The following is a 10,790-nucleotide window of genomic DNA, read 5'->3' as shown; positions in this document are numbered from 1 at the left end:
TATCGACAACTGCTTTACCAACAACAACTGCAGGACCAACAAAGCTAAATGCTGAAAAAACAACACCAACTGTAGAACCAACGACTGCAGTGCCAAAAACAACGACTACAGGACTGACGACGAGAACTGCTGAACCAACAACAATTGCTGGACGAAGAGCTTCAACTGCAGGCTCAATATCGACAACTGCTTTACCAACAACAGCTGCAGTACCAACAACAACAACATTAACTATTACCACGGGATCCACAACAAAAACTGCTGGACCAACAATCCCAACTGCTGAACCAACAACAACTGCTTGTCCAAGAGCTAAAACTGCAGTACACACACCAACTGTAAGATCATCAACCAGTGCAGTGTCAACACTGACAGCTCCTGAACCAAACACAATAGCTGCAGGACCAATAACGACAACTTTTTTACCCAATCAAACGGCAGTACCATCAACAACAACATTAACAAATACCGCAGGAACAACAACAACAACTGCAGGACCAACAACAGTCAATGCAGAACCCACAACGCCAAATCCTGAACCGACAACAATTCATGGATCAGGAGCTACAACTGCAGGAACCACAACGGCAACTGCTAAACCAACAACGCCAGTTGCTGAAAAAACAACACCAACTGTAGGACCAACGACTGCAGTGCCAAAAACAGCGACTACAGGACTGACAACGAGAACTGCTGAACTAACAACAATTGTTGGACCAAGAGCTTCAACTACAGGCCTAATATTGACAACTGCTTTACCAACGACAACTGCAGGACCAACGACGCCAAATGCTGAAAAAATAACACCAACTGTAGGACCAACGACTGCAGTGCCAAAAACTACAACTGCGAAAACTGCAAGAACAACGGCAGGAACAACTACTACAACTGCTGAACTAACATCGACAACTGCAGGATCAACAACTTTTGCAGAAAAACCTGCAACCACAACTGCAGGATTTATAACAACTGCAGGACAGATAATAACTGCAGGAACCACAACGGCAACTGCTGAACCAACATCGCCAACTGCTTATAAAACAACACCAACTGTAGGACCAACGACTGCAGTGCCAAAAACAGCGACCATAGGACTGACAACTAGAACTGCTGAACCAACAACAATTGCTGGACTAAGAGCTTCAACTGCAGGCTCAATATCGACAACTGCTTTACCAACAACAGCTGCAGTACCAACAACAACTACGTTAACTACTACCACGGGATCCACAACAAAGACTGCAGGACCAACAATCCCAACTGCTAAACCAACAACAACTGCACGTCCAAGAGCTACAACTGCAGTACACACAACAACTGTAATATCATCAACAAGTGCAGTATCAACACTGACAGCTCCTGAACCAAACACAACAACTGCAGGACCAATAACGACAACTGCTTTACCAAAACAAACGGCAGGACCATCAACAACAACATTGACAAATACCGCTGGATCAACAACAACAACTGCAGGACCAACAACAGTCAATGCAGAACCCACAACGCCAAATCCTGAACCGACAACAATTCATGGATCAGGAGCTACAACTGCAGGAACCACAACGGCAACTGCTGAACCAACAACGCCAACTGCTGAAAAAACAACTCCAACTGTAGGACCAACGACTGCAGTGCCAAAACCAGCGACTACAGGACTGACAACGAGAACTCCTGAACCAACAACAATTGCTGGACCAAGAGCTTCAACTACAGGCCTTATATCGACAACTGCTTTACCAACAACAACTGCAGGACCAACAACGCCAAATGCTGAAAAAACAACTCCAACTGTAAGACCAACGACTGCAGTGCCAAAAACAGCGACTACAGGACTGACAACGAGAAGTGCTGAACCAACAACAATTGCTGGACCAAGAGCTTCAACTACAGGCCTAATATCGACAACTGCTTTACCAACAACAACTGCAGGACCAACAAAGCCAAATGCTGAAAAAACAACACCAACTGTAGAACCAACGACTGCAGTGCCAAAAACAACGACTACAGGACTGACGACGAGAACTGCTGAACCAACAACAATTGCTGGACGAAGAGCGTCAACTGCTGGCTCAATATCGACAACTGCTTTACCAACAACAGCTGCAGTACCAACAACAACAACAATAACTACTACCACAGGATCCACAACAAAAACTGCTGGACCAACAATCCCAACTGCTGAACCAACAACAACTGCTGGTCCAAGAGCTAAAACTGCAGTACACACACCAACTGTAAGATCATCAACCAGTGCAGTATCAACACTGACAGCTCCTGAACCAAACACAACAACTGCAGGACCAATAACGACAACTGTTTTACCAAATCAAACGGCAGGACCATCAACAACAACATTAACAAATACCGCAGGAACAACAACAACAACTGCAGGACCAACAACAGTCAATGCAGAACCCACAACGCCAAATCCTGAACCGACAACAATTCATGGATCAGGAGCTACAACTGCAGGAACCACAACGGCAACTGCTGAACCAACAACGCCAACTGCTGAAAAAACAACTCCAACTGTAGGACCAACGACTGCAGTGCCAAAACCAGCGACTACAGGACTGACAACGAGAACTGCTGAACCAACAACAATTGCTGGACCAAGAGCTTCAACTACAGGCCTAATATCGACAACTGCTTTACCAACGACAACTGCAGGTCCACCGACGCCAAATGCTGAAAAAATAACACCAACTGTAGAACCAACGACTGCAGTGCCAAAAACAACGACTACAGGACTGACAGCAAGAACTGCTGAACTAACAACAATTGCTGGACCAAGAGCTCCAACTACAGGCCTAATATTGACAACTGCTTTACCAACGACAACTGCAGGTCCACCGACGCCAAATGCTGAAAGAATAACACCAACTGTAGAACCAACGACTGCAGTGCCAAAAACAACAACATTAACTACTACCCTGGGATCCAGAACAAAGACTGCAGTACCAACAATCCCAACTGCTGAACCAACAACAACTGCTGGTCCAAAAGCTACAACTGCAGTACACACAACAACTGTAAGATCATCAACAAGTGCAGTATCAACACTGACAGCTCCTGAACCAAACACAACAATTGCTGGACCAAGAGCTACTACCGCAGGACCCACAACTACAATGGCAGGACCAGCAACAACAAATGTAGGGTCAACAACCGAAGGACCAACAACAAAAACAAATATTAGCTCCAATGTTGGACCCACTTCTGCTATAACAGCAAGAACAGCTGGAAGAACAAGCACAATTGTTGTCACTTCTACAAAATCCATTTCTTCAGCTACAACTAGAAGGTCTACAACTAGCCAAGCGGGAATCATATCTACAACTGAAGGATCTAGTGCTATCATAGTAGTGCCCACATCTATGTTGAGAACCACATTTTCTACGACTACTATAGTTGGACAAACAAGTCATGCTATAGCTCCCGCAACTACCTATTCCTCAGTCACAACGACTGTAACAGAAACTACCAAGCCCTCAGAGCCTACCGAGCCCTCTATAGAAAACGAAGGGACTATCGATTTGAGATTCACCATGAGACGTACGTTTTCAAAAGACTACTTAGATCCAAGCTCGACACCCTATGAGGAGCTGGCTGCTAATGTTACAACAGAGGTTAGATAATGTTATGAAGATTTAATTCAGTTTGAATAATGAAAAATATTGTATTCATTTATTTTAACATGAAAAACATAAAACATATTGAATATTAATTAATTGTATTTCTTATAATAGGTTAACAATGGCTTCAAACATAGTTTTCCTGGAACATATTCCAAGAGTACAATCAACTCTTTTTCGTAAGTACAACCAATTTATTGAATTACCTTTTCCGTAAGTACAACAAATTGTATTGAATTGCTTTCATACTCATATTTATTAATGAATACCTTCATGAATATCAAATAGACGATAGACAATTAATATGATACTGATAAAAAAGCATTGAAACTATTTTATCTGAATTCTGGTGTTTTCGTTTAATTTTCATTCTAGTAAGGGATCTGTCATTGTGGACATGACCCTGATCTTCAACAAAGAATCTGCTGTTCCTACTGAAAGCCGTGCAGTGCAGGTGTTGAAGGATGCAATAAAAGATCTAATCACCTTCCTCGATGTGGACACTACTACTATTGTTGCAGGTAACTAACAGTCAAATTATAATTTCACATCAATTGCTAGTTTAAACACATTAGCAAAGCAAGTTGGGTGGGTATAAAAAGTATAAAAGTATTTTAAAAGCTTTCATTCATCTCAAGATAATATACTTAAATATAAAATCATTCCCTCTGCATGACCTACCTTGGTAGGACCAACCTCAGTAGGACCAACTACAATAACTTCAGGACAAGCAACCACTACCGGAACCACTTCTACTCAAGGGCAAAGTACAACTGCAGGACCAACATCGAGTGACGCTACCACCTCAGGAGGACCAACTCTGAAAATGACCATCAGAACTGCTGTTTGTTTACCCATCTTCTTTATGATCATCAAAGGTCTGCTCTAAAATATGTAGAACCCTGATGCATACCAGTGTACCAAAATGAATAAACTTAATCTAATTTACAGCATTTACTTTATTCTGTGGTTACACATCTATTTCAAGGAGGATTTGTTGATAAGTATTGTTTAGAATATGTTTGTAAATAAGCCTCTGTTCAGATCTGGCTGAACAGTGGGGTATACTACGAACCTTGATTAGTGGGTTAGGGATGTATGTTGCGCTCAAAGCCTGGGTTAGCTGTGACACAAAAATTGCTCTCTTTTAGCATCGCTGTATCACCATGGGGCCTTATGCTACCAACCAAACCTGGTAGGGAGCAGGTTATCAGCTAAGACTTTCGGGTAAGATCGGTGTGCGCAATTTCCTAGTCACTCCTTTGACACTGGTGTCACCATGGTGTTCCCGTGGACGTCGGAGCCCGGAGCGTACAGGGGTCTCACCGGAGTCAGAGGGTCTTTCAGGACGGATCCGATCCCTCGGTATTGCCTGAGAATTCTTTTTATGAGAGATATAAGTTCTCATCAGAGGGTTTTCGCTATTTGATCGTCCTTTTTGGACCTTATGTAGACAATGCTTACTGTTGCGCAGTGTTTCTCCTTGAGAGAGTGCAGTGTTTCCCCCCAGCACTGTGTTGTCAAGGCGGCAGCCTTAACAACAATAGGGTCCCGCCTTGACTACCAATGTATATATCAATTATTAATATTATTATTTATTTTTTTACTTTTTTTTAAATTATTATGCATTAACAAAGTAGAAAACCCTCGTAGGGAAAGAAAACATACTTCCATCAGGTGTAAAAAATAAAGATCAATAATGCATCGATAATACTGTTCACAACAATGGTCGTGCCATCAAGCTTTTTGAATTGAAAAAGCCCACTCCTTGACCACCTTGACAGACATTTACTGGGGGAAACACTGGAGTGGTATAGTGGAGGTAGCGCGTCAGTCTTTATGTGTATTAAAATGTCAAAATTCTTATGTCATATGGAATACTTATTCCCTAAAGTTTTGGGAATTATATTTGTATGCTTATTTCGAACTTGAACCCATGTTCTCAAGGCCATGCTGGCATCACATCTAGATGGGGGCAAATGGCATGATGACAGGCGAGATGAACCCCAGTCGCTGGCGTTCAGGTCTTATACTAATTCACTAATGTACACTAGGGCTTTGACTTTTGCCCAAAAATCATATTCGGAGTTCGTTTGTTCATTAATATTAATATTAGAATATTTATTAATAATATTTTGACCATTAAATGCCTTCAGTAAGACCTGGGCTGAATCCGAATACTTAGTACATACTATTTCTCTTCAGTGTCTACTACTTGACCGTACTACACTTGACAGTGTAGTACGGTCTACAGCTATGCGTAGAACGCCTCTGAACGCTTCCGAACGCCGCCGAAACTCCACCGGATGTTTGGCGATGACGTATCTTCATACTGATGTGATGCAGCTATTGCCCAGATCCAAACAAATTTCTCCCCTGGGAGACACAATAAATTGACTTGACTTGATTTCCCCTCAGATGCCGGCAAAATTACCTTGATAAGTTACCTGTTTCCGTCTTGTCACAGTTGCTATTAAAAATGTCTCTTTTTACTTAATTACTTACTTTACTTTTTTTTTTTTAATGTCTCTTTTTTTCGCCGCTTTCTACAACGTTTCTAAGCCGCTGTTGGTGGTGTCGGGTCAGCCATCTCTTCTTCGTTCGTTACCAGACTCCGGTTGCATTGTGGGATAGCGTAGTGACCTACCGTTGTATACTGTGGCGGTAGTACGCATTCAGAAACGTTTTCCGTCCTACACAATGCGTACTGAGCATTCGGACGCGCTATATTTGTGGCGTACTACAAAATGCATACTATAAGTATGAGTATTCGGATTCAGCCCTGGATTGGGCTTTGCGATGTTTGTTTACCGGCGTTGCTATGGTTACCGGTCTTGCGTGTTCCAACGGTTTATTAGGTTTCTAATAAATCGCTGTCTAATCAATACTTCATTCACTGCCTCTTCCGTGGTCATTACAATATTATGAATAGACTGCGTCGGTTCTCCGACCTCTCTCCCTCTTGGCCTGCCCATAACAGGTTTGAATATTAAGGGCTGCCTAATATAATTATATTCGAATCACGAAGTTCGGTGTCAAAGCCCTAATGTACACTGCCCGTACATCTCAGCAGTTGAAAAAATATGCTATACATTTTTTACATAGGGTGTATTTAAAAGCAAATTTCCTAAATCATAGAATAAAGCAGGTTGGATGTTGCTTATATTTCAGACAATATGCAGAATCTTTTCAGTTGCGAATTTATATGATCGGCTAATTTTGCCAGCATGCCTCCCTAGCCTTATTATGTGCAACTGTGTTGCCCCTTTCTGATTCTTGAACTCCTCATATGAGTTCATTATGACTATCTGTTCCTCTTGAGTGAAATATACTGCTCTTTATCGATCCATTTTGTTAAGGTGAGTAAAATTACGCGATTAACGCCCATTTTACAGGAATGCGCATTGAACCTAAGCAAGAAAACCTCGCATGACAAATTCACTCGTACGTGAACTTCGTGGTACCATTTAAAGGGTAATTCCAGTGTAAAATGGATTTGGGATATGTTTTTGTATGATAACGAGTTGAAACGTTCGTTTTGGAGCACAAAAACCTCATATAGACGCTTTCTTCAGTTGGCTGTTATTAGCCGATTCTATCAATACGCTATAAACTTGGAACAATGGGGGCAGTGGTTATGGTAAAAACTAAATCGCTATTTTAAACCACTCAGAAGGCTAGAAGTAGCCCGACACTTCTTTGGTAGTATAATAATGGTCTTAACATATAAAACGAGGCATTGAGAACTTTGTAAGTGTACAGATTGTTTATTAAAAAGTACATTTTATACACACAATACCATCAGTAGATCACCCGTCGACGCCATTTTGTTTTCAAGACTCGATAAGTAGATTGACGAAAACAGAGATTGTGACATCGGTCAGCAACACGCAAGCTCTGTGTTCGCCAATCTACTCATCGAGTCTTAAAAACAAAATTGCGTCGACGGGTGCTCTACTGATGGTATTGTGTGTATAAAATGTCCTTTTCAATAAAAGATCTGTACACTTAAAGTTCTCAATGCCTCGTTTTATATGATAGCGATTTCGTTTTTACCATAACCACTGCCCCCTTCGTTCCAAGTTTATAGCGTTTTGATAGAATCAGCTAAAAACAGCCAACTAAAGAAAGCGTCTATATGCGGTTTTTGTGCTCCAAAATGAACGTTTCAACTCGTTATCATACAAAACATAGCCCAAATCCATTTGACACCGGAATTACCCTTTAACTTTGATCGCGAGGTACGTACTTGTCAATCTAGGTTTTCCCAAAAAAGTCTGCATGTTCAGCCCGCTTCGTAGTATACCCCACAGATCCTTTCACCTTCTTTTCTTTTGTACTTGTTTCGACCAATCATGTTGCTACACAGTAAAAAACTAATTTACTGTTAATGAGTTGAATTTAACTCTGTTCCAGATAATATGTGGTCCCACTCAAAATGAGTGTAAAACTTTTCAGAGTTAATGTATGTAACAATGGAATGTGTAAAAGTATTTAACACTGGTCAGTTCACACTGTTACGAGTATTATCTTGATAGAGTAAATTTTTTTTACGTTAAAATTACACTTTAATGTGTAATATATTATTATTTTTATTTCTCTACACAGTGTCATTTTTAATCTAGGTTATATGATGCAGTGTTACTGATTCACTATAACCTATCAAATGTAAACAAACACAAACATATGGTTACATGGTTCATTTATTATCAGTTCTTATCATCATTTCAACCCTTTAGATTAGAAACTAACATTAATAATAATAATAAATAATATATTCAATTTATATTGCGCTTTTCTCACACTCAAAGCGCTTTACATAGGGGCACAACAATAGATAAACAAGAAAAAAATTAGAGTTGATGGGGCTAGGGTTGGTGAGTGATATGGACAAGTTTTTGACCCGTTTCCGCTCTACTTCCTTAACTCCTCCCGTGTATGCTTTCCACTTCCGTTCTGGCGGGCTCAGGTTTATGTTGCTAGGTATCTCCGATATCGACGCAGAGACACAGTGTGAAAACGGATGGACAACGTATCGAGGAAAAGTGGTTCGGGAACTACGTGTGCAGTAGTTGGCTGTACCAACTCAAGGAAACGCCTGAACGAGTGGTTAAATAGAGAGTGTTTTGACCACAAACCAGCCACGAAGAGACAATGTTTATGTCCTCCGTTGTTTGAGTTTTTTCGCAAGCCTGATGCCGACTCGGAATCACGGGCCTGGCTGAAGGCATTGAATTAAAAAAATCCACCCTGCACCGTTTTTGTGTGTTCACATCATTTTGTGGACAAGAGACCAACTAAGAATAATCCCTTTCCAGAGTTGTGGTTGGGATACACACGCTTTACCCAGCCAAAGAGGAGCCGAGTCACCGGGCGGACCACTGCCTGCCCAAAGAAGCGTAGACTTCAATCTGATGGTAAGTTCAGCAACTTTAGCTATGAAACTGACAATACTGTTAACTGTGAAGAAGTTATCATACACTAACATTGCTACCGGTGTTTTGCTAAAACACCTGGCTGTTTTGAAGATGGGACAAACAATGTTCACCATAGCTAGGCTAATGTTCATAGACAGTAGAGCTTACATTACATCATTGCTTGTACGTACGTTGGGTTGTGTGTGTGTGTGTGTGTGTGTGTGTGTGTGTGTGTGTGTGTGTGTGTGTGTGTGTGTGTGTGTGTGTGTGTGTGTGTGTGTGTGTGTGTGTGTGTGTGTGTGTGTGTGTGTGAGAGTGTAATGTTGTAGTACAATTTATGCGACTGTGATGTTTTTAGCGAGAGGACTCTACTATGCCTGCATTAATTTTGCTCCATTTATGTGTTTTCTTCCCCTTTTTAGATGCTCCCGAAACGTGTCAGCCTGCCTGTGAGGCCGAGCCTGCCACACCAAAATTCCGAGATGCCCAGACCCAGTGGGAGGATCCGTCACTGACTGACCACACATACTTTTCAACAACACAGTCTGTTAAAGTAGACAAGGCCACACAGTGCGAGGATCCTACTGTGACTAGCACCACAGTCAGTGATGATTCTAGGTCTCGGCTGTATACAGGAGTGCGCATGGTTCAATTTTTCACCATGGTGACGGCGTTGTTGCCTTTCGCTAAGCCATCAATACCCTTCCTGTTGTTGACCAAATCCTGATGACCTTGATGAAGCTAAAACTAAATCTTATGTTAGGAGATATTTCTCACCGTTTCAATGTGTCTACATCCATAGCGGGCATTGTGATTAGTCACTGGATTGGCGTGATGGGTGAACAGTTCAAAGTCCTGATCCCCTGGCTTCCAAGAGAGACCATTCGTGCCACCATGCCCTTACCGTTTAAGAGGAACTACCCTCGAACCACCTGCATCATTGACTGTGCCGAAAGTGCCATGCAGAGAGCCACAAACCCAGATTCAAGGAGTGACACTTTCAGTCAGTATAAATCACGCAACACTGTGAAATATCTTGTCGCTGTGGCCCCTAATGGGCTAATCATGTTTATATCTGTCGCATATGCTGGCAGAAGCAGCGATAAGTTTATCACCATGGACAGTGGGTTTCTGGACTATCTAAGGGCTGGTGATGAGGTCATGGCGGACCGTGGGTTCACCATTCGAGACCTGCTTAATGAAAGAAAGGTCAGTTTGAACATCCCTGCATTCACCAACAGGCACAATCAGTTGACCAATGAGGAGATAACACGAACCAGGTGAGTAGCCAATGTCCGCATACATGTGGAAAGAGCAATCCAGAGACTGAAGGTCTTTAAGATTTTATCCCAGACCGTTCCCATCAGCATGGCACGTAAACTGGACAACATCTTGACCATCTGTGCTGGCCTAGTTAACCTAAGAAGTCCACTCATCAGAATGCCTCGTGAGGTTTAGAATCTTGCCTTGTGTCCCTGTGTGCATACTAGTATTGGTTAATATTGTAAATGATTGTTATAGTGATGTTATTGTGTGGGCTTGTTTTGTATTTCACTTTTTAATACATGTTATGATTAAATACATGATCTTTCTTGTTGAAGCCATTTGTTTCATTTCCTCAAAACAATTAATTCATCCAGTGTTATTAATGTATGAGTTTACTATGAACGAATTGTGTTTAAAGAAATTGTAACACTCTAAAGAAGATGGGGCACTCATGATCGTAGTTCAATGC

The 10,790-nt window shown here is 41.6% G+C and overlaps 1 pseudogene; it reads left to right on the top strand.

The window, feature by feature from the left end:
* The first annotated feature begins 4,035 nt into the window (after positions 1 to 4,035).
* LOC130380035 (uncharacterized) lies at positions 4,036 to 10,513 on the top strand (annotated as a pseudogene).
* The last annotated feature ends 277 nt before the right edge of the window (positions 10,514 to 10,790 follow it).

This window comes from Gadus chalcogrammus, chromosome 3, assembly GCF_026213295.1.
Source record: "Gadus chalcogrammus isolate NIFS_2021 chromosome 3, NIFS_Gcha_1.0, whole genome shotgun sequence".
Lineage (NCBI taxonomy): Eukaryota > Metazoa > Chordata > Actinopteri > Gadiformes > Gadidae > Gadus > Gadus chalcogrammus.
The sequence above is the reverse complement of the archived record's forward strand: the minus strand, read 5'-3'. Positions and strand labels throughout refer to the sequence as shown.